This window comes from Triticum dicoccoides, chromosome 1A, assembly GCF_002162155.2.
Source record: "Triticum dicoccoides isolate Atlit2015 ecotype Zavitan chromosome 1A, WEW_v2.0, whole genome shotgun sequence".
Classification (NCBI taxonomy): Eukaryota; Viridiplantae; Streptophyta; class Magnoliopsida; order Poales; family Poaceae; genus Triticum; species Triticum dicoccoides.
In genome coordinates, this window is record NC_041380.1 from 162977946 (window position 1) to 162991109 (window position 13164).

Below are 13164 nucleotides of genomic sequence, written 5' to 3' on the forward strand. Positions count from 1 at the left end.
GCCGCTACCGGAGCCACCCGCCGCCGCCGGAGCCACTCGCCCCGCCGGAACCGACCGCCGCCGCAGCCCGTTGACCCGCCGCCGCCGCCGTTGACTCGCCGGAGGTAGAACCCGTCACTGCCGCGGTTTTCGAGAGAAAACCGTCGGTTTATTTTTTTAGGAACCCGATTTATTTTTTCAGATCAGGTTTTTTCGGTTTAGTTATTTAGCGGACGTTCGTCCGTATGTTCGTTTTAACGAACGGTTTTCGTCATTTAGCCGCAGACAGCGAACGTTCGTTCGTTAGCCTATTCGTCCGTTTTTCTTTTTCTCGGATTTACCGCGATTATTTTTTAATCGTGATTTCTGATCCGATTTTCATTTTAGTATAACTTTTCGCTCGTTTATCGGAATCAGGCGATTCAAGCGCCTAGAGTTTCGTCTCGAAAGCCTCTTTAGGTTTAACCAACTCAAACAAGTTTTTGCTTCTGTAAAATTTTACTTAGATCCACATTAGTAAACGAAGCTTGTTTCTTTCTCCGTTTGACTTTCGTTGCTTCGTTTGATTTGTTTCTTTTTGCAAACCGGAGTTCTTAAGTGAACTTTCAGGTTAGTTCGCTTATTTGAGTTTTACCTGTGCATTAGATGAGTGCTTATTGTATGCTTGTTTGTTTGCGATAGAGTACCCGGAGTGCGCCGCTTGCTACTTCAAATCTCTAGGTTTCATGGATCATCAGCAAGGCAAGTAACACTTTGATCATACCTCTTACTACCCAGTTTTGTTGCATTAGATCAATCCCCAAACATTGCAAGATTATGATCTAATTAAATTGTGGGTTTTGGGAAGTAGATGAGGTAGTACCTATTACCTGTTTTATTATCAAACCCTTGGGAGTTATTTCTACGTTTGCTTATATTGCCATGCTATGCTAGTAGACGTGGATTGGGTGAGTGTATCCATGACAGATGTGAGATTGTTAATTAATGGTTTATTTAAGGTGGCAAATTTAATACAAATCTGGGTGGATTGAGGCACCTGGGTATTCCAGCGATTGCCTGTTTTTCTTTATGGACCGCCACCCAGGCTCAAAGGGATCATGAGATTATTCATACTAGAAACTTCCATGTGCAGCCACAAGCTACTATGGGCTCTAGAATAGTTGATTAAGTTGTGCGAACTCTTACAGTGGTAGACTAGCAGATGTAGGGAGGTGTAACAGTCTACCCAATCGTAAGGTGCTAGCGCTTCTGAAAGACTATGTCTCGGTCATCCGTTTCTCAAACACCATGTAGTGCAAGAATCCCAACGGAGTCGATCGAGTCTTGTGGGGAAAAGTGCGCAAACCTCTGCAAAGTGTATAAACTAATCATGGTTAGCCGTGTCCCCGGTTAGGGACGTTTTGAGTATTTAGTACTTGGATTATCATGTGAATCTCATCATGTTACTTTAATTAATTTTGTTGGTTTTTAATGATGATGCTTAATTGGGATTGAGAGGGTGTCTACACTCTCAATGTTTAACAACCACCATGATAGTTAAATAAAATTTATTCCTTTGCAGTAGGGAAAAACTGGCTTTATGCAAAACTGTAACCATAGAGCTTTCCACCAGCCATATATGCATGTAGTATAGCCAATTTCTGTTCATTACTCTCTATGTGTTACATTGCCAGCATATTCCATGTGCTAACCCATTCTCGGGATGCAACGTTCATGTTGCAGACTTTTCAAACGACGAGTGAGATGCCATTAGGTCGTGGTGCTATACTCAGTGATGCCGTTGGAGTTGATGGACTCGCTTATCTTCCAAGCCTTCTGCTGTTATCGTTATTAGATGGCCTTAAGCCATATTATTTGTAATAAGTTCTCTTTTGAGATACTCGGTGTAATAAGTGTGTGATTGCTACTTTGTTATAAATCCTTCAAGTACTGTGCATGTCAGCATTACTGATCCAGGGATGACACTGATGCACAGAGATCAGACTGTTTGAGGTCTGGTCGCTACAAGATGGATCAGAGCACACGCTGACTATAGGACACGACCACTAAGCTAAAAGACCTAGATCACTACTCTCTTCTCATTTCTGACTTCTCATCTTTTCTACTCTTTTAGGATGGCGGATGCAAGGAACAAGTTCACGCAACCAGATGAAGATACACCCTTTGGACGCCACCTGAAGGAAGTCACTAAGTACCTGAACATCAGAGTACCAAGCTTCACCGGGACCTACAACGCCACTTTACCCGAGGAGGAGCGCTGGATGATTCAAGTTCAAGTTCCAGGAAGGACATTCGCGCCAGTCACTGAACCCATAGAGTTTTCCTTTGATGCACCAACCTGGAGTCTAGGAAAGAGCATGGCAGCCCACATAACCATGGGACATATTGGAGAAGTTTACCGCAATGATCTCGAGGATACTATCTACCAGATTTGTGGGCGTCGAGATGAGCATTGGGAGATGATCAAGACTAGGAAGGATAGATCAATCGCAACTTTTATCCAGGAGTTAAACCAGCACATTCGACGTCAGGAGAACCAGATGTGCGCAGGCATGATAGATCTGAAGAAGGCGATGACAAGAATCACGGAGTTGGAGGAAGAACTCAAGGCTACACGTGAAGATTATGAGGAGGAAATCGTCATACTAGTGGAGAAGAATGAGGACCTGATTAAGAAGATCGGAGTATTCATGGGAGACCCTACACCAGTAGAAGAAGACGAAGAACCCAAGGAGATTCGCCCGGAAGACTACATCATCATCGACGACACCGACTCTGACCTGAGCGATGATGACTTTGAAGACAAAGCTGGAGCAGATATAATGGAGTCTGCAATCGAGGAATATTTCTAGTAGACCACCACATCAATAGTAGTACTCCATCATGTATATAGCATAGTCCGAGCACTTTCGTGATAGTTCTAGACCGATTGTATGCCCTTGTTTGGATTGAATGAAGTGATTTTGTCTGTGTTTGTCTCATATGCATATGGGTAGTGCTTTCTCATTAGACCTCATTCTATTCTAATCTCTCCCCTCTAAACCCATCAGATGCCTCCGAGACGTGACAATGGATTTGCTTTCCCACCGGAGCTCACCCAGTTGATCCAGCAGCAGAATGCATTGATGCAGTTACTAGTCTAGAATCAGAATCAGGGGAACAACAACAAGAACAACCCACCACCACCTCCACCTGTTGATCACTTAACCCGTTACCTTAGATTGAATCCGCCGGTGTTCTCTAGTAGCACCGAGCCTATAGTAGCAGATGATTGGCTTCGCAAGATTGGAAGGGAGTTAACACTACAGGATGTACTGATGCTGAGAAGGTGCGGTTTGCCGCACATCAGTTGGATGGACCAGCAACATCATGGTGGGAGAATTACACTGTCACCTACCCTATAGCCACAATGACATGGGACCAATTTCAGCAGGCTTTCTGTACTGCCCATGTTTCAGCAGGAGCGATGGCCATGAAGAAGCGTGAGTTTCGCAACTTGCGCCAAGGAGGATGGTCAGTTGGCCAATACGTGGATGACTTCAGTAAGTTAGCACATTATGCCCCGGATGACGTTGCTACAGATGCAGCTAAGCAGGAGAAGTTTCTGGGAGGACTGAATGATGAGTTGAGCATGCAGTTGATGGTAGCAACCTTCGACAACTACCAGGAACTGGTAGATCATGCTCTTATGATTGAAGGGAAGCAGCAACAGATTGAGAACCGCAAGAGGAAGTATGGACAAGGGAAGTACAATTCAGGAGCTCAGCAGAAGCCACGTTTTACCCCGAAATCGGGAGGACATTTTTAGCATACCCATGGAGGAGGAAGTTCTCATAATCATAATGGCCCCAAGAATGGTAATGGGAATGGGGGATGCAATGGGCAGAACCATACCAACCCGTCAACCCCAGCCAAGAGAGACCTGAGCCAAGTCACTTGCTTTAAGTGTCAGAAGACCGGACATTATGCCAATGAATGTCTTGAAGACCAGAATGGAAATGGCAATGGAAGCTCTGGGAAGAAGCCGAACCCTTTCAACAGGGGACAGGTGAACCACGTTAACGTGGAGGAGGTTGAAGGCTAGCCAAATGCAGTAATTGGTAAGTTTTTGGTTAAGTCTTTTACTGCAATCATTCTTTTTGATACTGGTGCATCGCATTCATACATATCAAGGGAATTCGTGGATAAGTATAAACTGCCCACCAAGGTTCTTAGAACAACTATGTTAGTAAGTTCACCAGGAGCAGAGTATATGGCCAGTAAAGGATGTTTTCAAGTGCCATTGAGTATAGGTAGGCATGTGTTTCCCACGGATTTAATCATTCTGGAATCGCAAGGTTTGGATGTGATTCTGGGTATGGAATGGCTATCGATGTATGGAGGAAACCTCGATTGCACTAGTAAGTCGATTTTTCTTACCACCCCAAAAGGGAGAAGGATCAAGTATGTATCCCGGCATGTGCCGAAGAGGACACAAGTAAATTCCTTAACAAGAGTTGTATAGGAGGAAGTACCGGTGGTAAAGGATTTTCCTGATGTATTCCCAGAAGAGTTGCCAGGCATGCCACCGGATAGAGACATTGAGTTTTTGATTGAGCTTTTGCCAGGCACAGGACCAATATCTAAGAGACCGTATAGAATGCCTGCAAAGGATTTGGAAGAGATTAAGAAGCAGATTAAGGAGTTACTGGATAAGGGATATATTCGCCCAAGTTTGTCACCTTGGGGATCACCAGTACTTCTAGTGGAAAAGAAGGATGGATCGTTAAGGATGGTTGTTGATTATCGAGGATTGAATGAGGTGACGATCAAGAATAAGTACCCACTATCGATGATAAATCATTTGTTCGACCAATTGCAAGGAGCTAAGGTATTTTCCAAGATCGATCTGCGACCAGGATACCACCAGTTGAAGATTCGAGAGCAGGACATACCTAAGACAGCTTTTACCACAAGGTATGGGTTGTATGAGTATACCGTTATGTCATTTGGTCTGACTAACGCACCTGCCTATTTTATGAACATGATGAACAAGGTGTTTATGGAGTTTTTGGATAAGTTCGTCGTAGTGTTCATTGATGATATTCTGGTTTACTCGAAGAATGAAGAAGAACATAAAGAACATTTGCGTTTGGTACTTGGTAAACTCAGAGAACATCAATTATACTCCAAGTTTAGCAAATGTGAGTTTTGGTTGAAGGAAGTTGGATTCCTCGGACATGTTATATCCGGAGAAGGAATAGCAGTAGATCCCACCAAGGTTGTCACTGTGACAAATTGGGAAGCCCCAACAACAGTTGGAGAGATCCGGAGTTTTCTTGGACTTGCAGGATACTACCGGAGATTCATTGAAAATTTCTCAAAGATTGCAAAACCTATGACGGAGTTGTTGAAGAAGGATACCAAGTTCAAATGGACTGAGGAATGTGAGGCCAGTTTCCAGGAGTTGAAGAAACGTTTGGTTACCTCCCAGTGTTGATTCTGTCAGATCAGCGCAAGGATTATGAGGTGTATTGTGACGCTTCATGTCGAGGACTTGGAGCAGTGCTTATGCAGGAGGGAAGAGTTGTTTCGTATGCTTCACGACAGCTTAAGCCCCATGAGTTGAATTATGCTACACATGATTTGGAGTTAGCAGTTGTAGTGCATGCATTGAAGACGTGGATACATTTTCTCATTGGAAACCATTGTGAGGTGTACACGGATCACAAGAGCTTGAAATACATCTTCACACAGAAGGAGTTTAATCTCAGGCAAAGAAGATGGTTGGAGCTCATCAAGGATTATGACATGAGATTGCATTATCACCCCGGAAAGGCTAACGTAGTAGCTGATGTGTTGAGCCGCAAGAGCCATGTCAACACACTAATTACCGGAGAGTTACCAAAGGAGTTAGCCGAGGATCTTCATGAGCTATGTTTGGAGATAGTTCTGAGAGGCTATGTAGCAACATTGGAGGTTCAGTCTACTTTGATGGATAAAATCAGAGAAGCTCAGAAGACTGACAAGGAGATTGCTTCTATTAAAGAGAAAATGGGCAAGGGAAAAGCTAAAGGATTTCGTGAGGATGAGCACGATACCTTATGGTTCGAGGACCATGTTTATGTGCCTAATGATCCGGAGATCAGGAAGTTGACTCTACAAGAGGCCCATGATTCACCATACTCGATTCACCCAGGAAATACCAAGATGTATTTGGATTTGAAGGATACTTTCTGGTGGACTGGAATGAAGAAGGATATTGCGAAGTATGTAGCAGTTTGTGATGTATGTCAGAGAGTAATGGCAGAGCATCAAAAGCCAACAGGATTGCTACAGCCATTGCCGATACCCGAATGGAAGTGGGATAAGCTAGGCATGGACTTTATCACGGGATTACCCAGGACCCATTCAGGCTATGACTCAATATGGGTTGTAGTTGATCGTTTGACGAAGGTAGCTCATTTCATTCCAGCAAAGACTACTTACAACAGTGCCAAGTTGGCAAAGATATACATGACCAGGATCGTATGTCTGCATGGAGTACCGAGGAGCATTGTTTTAGATAGAGGACCCAGTTTACCTCAAAGTTCTGGAATCAGTTGCATGAAACTTTGGGTACCAGGCTAGAGTTCAGTACAGCTTTTCATCCGCAGACAGATGGACAGATTGAGAGAGTCAATCAGATTTTGGAGGATATGCTAAGAGCTTGTGTGCTAGATTATGGATCAAGTTGGGACGACAATTTGCCGTATGTAGAGTTCTCTTACAACAACAGTTATCAATCCAGTTTGAAGATGGCCCCTGTTGAAGCTTTGTACGGAAGAAGGTGCAGAATACCGTTGTCGTGGGATGAAGTTGGAGACCGCCAGTTGTTTGGACCGGATTTGATTAAGGAGTATGAACAGAAGGTGAAGTTGATTCGCGATAGGCTCAAGGTAGCTCAGTCCAGGCAAAAGAGCTATGTATATTCTAAACGGAAGGAGACGGTTTACGAAGACGGAGACAGAGTTTATCTTTGTGTATCCAAGCTTCGAGGAGTTAAGCGCTTTGGAGTTAAGGGAAAGTTAGCGCCACATTTTGTGGGACCATACAAAGTTTTGGAGCGTATGGGAGAAGTTGCTTACAAATTAAAGTTGCTCGAAGGATTGTCAGGAGTTCACGACGTGTTCCACATTTCCCAGTTAAAGAAGTGCCATGCAGAGATGGCTGCTATACCGCTGAGAGATACAGTGCCGTTGGAAGCAATTCAGTTGGAAGGTGATTTGACCTATGAGAAGAAACCAGTTAAGATTCTCGATTATGTCAGCCGAGTAACCCGCAGCAAAGTTATCAAGTTTTGTAAAGTTCAGTGGAGCCACCACACCGAGGATGAAGCCACCTGGGAGCGAGAGGAAGATTTGCTGAAGGACCACCCTCACCTATTTTCTAGCCAACCCGAATCTCAAGGGCGAGATTCATCTTAAGGGGGGTAGGTTTGTAACATCCCAAATTTTCAATTTGGAATGTTATACACTAGATCATAATTGCATATCATATTTTATTGTTTTTGTCCTGATCCAGAAGTTCTACGCAACTCAAGGACCCACGGAGAGGGTTGGGGATTTCGTTATTTTCATATTTGAGTTTTTTCAAATTTTGAAAATAGGATCATTTGATTTTATTTATTTTATCTTTAATTATTTCAATTATAAAAATAAGTGAGAGGGAATAAAATGACTTTCCCAAAATAAAGATATATTGAGGATTTAATAAAAAATCAAATAAGGTTTTATTTTGGAGTTTTTCGCCATTTTATTTGAATTTAGGAAAAATGCGCGTTTTTCAAAATTACATTTAGGCCCCAAATAAATGTTCACCTTGTCCGGCTTGATACTTTAAATCGGGGAAAATTTATTTCGGGATTTTTGGAGTCAGTTTAGTATTTCTTTTCTTTGTTTTTCTATGTGTAATGTTTTTATTTGAAAATACGCGAACCGACCTCGGGCCGTATTCGGCCAGGACTCCCCTGGCCTGCCCCCTTTATATAGCGCCCGAGCCCACCCCAAACCCTAGCCCCACCGCCGCCCTAGCCAGCCGCCGCCGCCACCCGTTCGCCGCCGCTGCCGGAGCCACCCGCCCCGCCGGAGCCGACCGCCGCCGCCGCCCGTTGACCCGCTGGAGGTAGACCCCGTCATCGCCGCGGTTTTCGAGAGAAAGCCGTCGGTTTATTTTTTTTAGGAACCCGGTTTATTTTTTAGCTCAGTTTTTCGGTTTAGTTATTTAGCGGACGTTCGTCCATACGTTTGTTTTAACGAACGGTTTTCGTCATTTAGCCGCAGACAGCGAACGTTCGTTCGTTAGCTTGTTCGTCCGTTTGTCTTTTTCTTGGATTTTCCGCGATTATTTTTCAATCATGATTTCTGATCTGATTTTCGTTTTAGTATAACTTTTCGCTCATTTATCGGAATCAGGCGATTCAAGCGCCTAGAGTTTCGTCTCGAAGCCCTCTTTAGGTTTAACCAACTCAAACAAGTTTTTGCTTCTGTAAAATTTTACTTAGATCCACATTAGTAAACGAAGCTTGTTTCTTTCGCCGTTTGACTTTCGCTGCTTCGTTTGATTTGTTTCTTTTTGCAAACCGGAGTTCTTAAGTTGAACTTTCTGGTTAGTTCGCTTATTTGAGTTCTACCTGTGCATTAGATGAGTGCTTATTGTATGCTTGTTTGTTTGTGATAGAGTACCCGGAGTGCGCCGCTTGCTACTTCAAATCTCTAGGTTTCACGGATCATCAGCAAGGCAAGTAACACTTTGATCATACCTCTTACTACCCAGTTTTGTTGCATTAGATCAATCCCCAAACATTGTATGATTAGGATCTAATTAAATTGTGGGTTTTGGGAAGTAGATGAGGTAGTACCTATTACCTGTGTTATTATCAAACCCTTGGGAGTTATTTCTACGTTTGCTTATATTGCCATGCTATGCTAGTAGACGTGGATTGGGTGAGTGTATCCATGACAGATGTGAGATTGTTAATTAATGGTTTATTTAAGGTGGCAACTTTAATACAAATCTGGGTGGATTGAGGCACCTGGGTATTCCAGCGATTGCCTATTTTTCTTTATGGACCGCCACCCAGGCTCAAAGGGATCATGAGATTATTCATACTAGAAACTTCCGTGTGCAGCCACAAGCTACTATGGGCTCTAGCATAGTTGATTAAGTTGTGCGAACTCTTACAGTGGTAGACTAGCAGATGTAGGGAGGTGTAACGGTCTACCCGATCGTAAGGTGCTAGCGCTTCTGAAAGACTATGTCTCGGTCATCCGTTTCTCAAACACCATGTAGTGCAAGAATCCCAACGGAGTCGATCGAGTCTTGTGGGGAAAAGTGCGCAAACCTCTGCAGAGTGTATAAACTAATCATGGTTAGCCGTGTCCCCGGTTAGGGACGTTTTGAGTATCTAGTACTTGGATTATCATGTGAATCTCATCATGTTACTTTAATTAATTTTGTTGGTTTTTAATGATGATGCTTAATTGGGATTGAGAGGGTGTCTACACTCTCAATGTTTAACAACCACCATGATAGTTAAATAAAATTTAATCCTTTGTAGTATGGAAAAACTGGCTTTACGCAAAACTGTAACCATAGAGCTTTCCACCAACCATATATGCATGTAGTATAGCCAATTTTTGTTCATTACTCTCTATGTGTTACATTGCTAGCATATTCCATGTGCTGACCCGTTCTCGGGATGCAACGTTCATGTTGCAGACTTTTCAGACAACGAGTAAGATGCCATTAGGTCGTGGTGCTATACTCAGTGATGCCATTGGAGTTGATGGACTCGCTTATCTTCCAAGCCTTCCGCTGTTATCGTTATTAGATGGCCTTAAGCCATATTATTTGTAATAAGTTCTCTTTTGAGACACTCGGTGTAATAAGTGTGTGATTGCTACTCTGTTATAAATCCTTCAAGTACTGTGCGTGTCAGCATTACTGATCGAGGGATGACACTAATGCACAGAGATCAGACTGTTTGAGGCCTGGTCGCTACACACACCTACCCCCTAGGCGCACCCTCCACCCTAGTGGGCCCCTCGTTGCTCCACCGACCTACTTCTTCCTCCTATATATATATATATTCATATACCCCAAAAACATCCAGGAGCACCACAAAACCCTATTTCCACCCCCGCAACCTTCTATACCCAAGAGATTCCATCTTGGGGCCTTTTCCGGAGCTCCGCCGAAGGGGGCATCAATCACGGAGGGCCTCTACATCAACTCTATGGCCTCTCCGGTGATGTGTGAGTAGTTTACTTCAGACCTTCGGGTCCATAGTTATTAGCTAGATGGCTTCTTCTCTCTCTTTGGATCTCAATACAAAGTTCTCCTTGATTCTCTTGGAGATCTATTCAATGTAATCTTCTTTTGCGGTGTGTTTGTCGAGATCCGATGAATTGTGGGTTTATGATCAAGATTATATATGAACAATATTTGAATCTTCTCTGAATTCTTTTATGTATGATTGGTTATCTTTGCAAGTCTCTTCGAATTATCAGTTTGGTTTGGCCTACTAGATTGATCTTTCTTGCAATGGGAGAAGTGCTTAGCTTTGGGTTCAATCTTGCGGTGCTCGACCCCAGTGACAGTAGGGGAAACGACATGTATTGTATTGTAGCCATCGAGGATAAAAAGATGGGGTTTATATAATATTGCATGTGTTTATCCCTCTACATCATGTCATCTTGCTTAAAGCGTTACTCCGTTCTTATGAACTTAATACACTAGATGCATGCTGGATAGCGGTCGATATGTGGAGTAATAGTAGTAGATGCAGGCAGGAGTCGGTCTACTTGTCACGGACGTGATGCTTATATACATGATCATACCTAGATATTCTCATAACTATGCTCAATTCTATCAATTTCTCGACAGTAATTTGTTTACCCACCGTAATACTTATGCTCTTGAGAGAAGCCACTAGTGAAACCTATGGCCCCCGGGTCTATTTTCCATCATATTAATCTTCCATCAACAAGCTATTTCTACTACCTTTTATTTTGCAATCTTTACTTTTTATCTTTATTATAAAAATACCAAAAATATTATCTTATCATATCTATTAGATCTCACTCTCGTAAGTGACCGTGAAGGGATTGACAACCCCTTTATCACGTTGGTTGCGAGGTTCTTATTTGCTTGTGTAGGTACAAGGGACTTGAGCGTGGCCTCCTACTGGATTGATACCTTGGTTCTCAAAAACTGAGGGAAATACTTAAGCTACTTTGCTACATCACCCTTTCCTCTTCAAGGGAAAACCAACGCAGTGCTCAAGAGGTAGCAAGTTGCAATCACACAATTATTACATTCAATAACTCATAAAAGAGTACTTATTACAATAATATGGCTTAAGGCCATCTAAATGCGATAACAACGGAAGGCTTGGAAGATAAAGTGAGTCCATCAACTCCAACGGCATAGCTGAGTGCACAACAACGACCTAGCGCACCTTACTCTTCGTTTGAAATGTCTGCAACATAATACGTTGCAGCCCGAAAATGGGTTAGCACATGGAATACGTTGGCAATATAACACTGTAGAATAATGAACAGGTAAAAGCTATAACTATATGCATATTTGGCTGGTGGAGGCTCTACGGTTAATAAGTTTTTGGGAAAAGCCAATTTTCCCTTCAACAAAGGAATATTTTTTGAACTATCATGGTAGCTGATAAACATTGAGAAGGCTCTTCCAACTCAATCCCAATTAAGCAGCATTAATAACCCAAAAATTAATTTAGAGTGATGAGATCAACATGACAATTCAAGAACCAGATACTCAAGATGTCCATAACCGGGGACACAGCTAACTATGATTAGTTTATACACTCTACAGAGGTTTGCGCACTTTTCCCCACAAAACTCGATCTCCTCTGTTGGTTTTCTCGCACTACATGCTGTTTGAGAAACGGATGACCGAGACACAGTCTTTCAGAAGCATTAACTCTTTACTCTGGGTAGACAATTACACATACTTTCCCCTACATCTGCTAGCCTACCATTGAAAGAGGTCACGCAACATACTCAACTATGCCAGAGCCCATAATGGCGTGTGGTTGCACACCGAAGTTTCTAGCATGAAAAATCTTATGATCCCTTTGAGCCTGGGTGGTGAGCCATAGGATGATCCACACGGGTACTCCGGGATATCCTAGGACAACACTGGATTCTCCAGGTGTCCGCAAGCAATCCACCCAGATGTGTATTTAAGTAGCCACCTTAAGTTTACCATTAATTTAACTATCGCACATTTGTCATGGATACACTCAAACCCAAACCACGACTACTAGCATAGCATAGTAGTAAGCATAACGTAGAAGTAACTCCCAGGGTTTGATAATAAAAGGGCAATAGGTTCTAGCTCATCATCTACTTCCCAAACCCACATGTTAAGTTATCCTACTCATGCAATGTTTGAGGGGTGTAACTAGTGCAAAAAACTGGGTGATAAAGTAATATGATCAAAGTGTTACTTGCCTTGCTGACGATCTGCAAACCCTAGAGACTCATAGTAGCACGCTTCGCACTCCAGAAATTCTATCGCAAACAATCAATGGCATACATAAGAAATCGAGCATAGAATCAAGGGTAAAACTTAGATATGAAAGTCCAAACTGAAAGTTCAACTAAAGAGCTTCGATTTGCAAACAGAATCAATCGAATCGAAGCTACGGAACTTAAACTACAATCAAAAAAGTTCGAAATCAAATCTGCTTGAAACCAAATTTTAAATTGTCAAAATCATGTTCAAGTTGATTAACTCGAAAGAGGGCTTCAAGATGAAGATTTTGGCGTTGGTTTCACTGGATTTGGACGAACGGTTGAAACGTTGCGAGGGTTTGAAGATCAGGGGCTAATCTATGATAAAAGTATTCGCGGATAGGTCCCTGGCAAAAATAAAACAGAAACGAAAAATCTATCGGATGAACGTCCGCTAACAGAGATAAACGAACGAATTCATTCATTTTAAGAACTAAATGAACGAACGTTCATGGAATAGATCTAAACCGAGAAAAACCGATCTAACTGGCGGAAAACCGAGAAAAAACCGATTTATCAAAAAACCAAACTAGATCTAGGGTTTACCGAAATAAACCGACGAGAACCGAAATAAACCGGCGGCGGCGGAATCCGAACGACGGCGGCTTCCGATGAG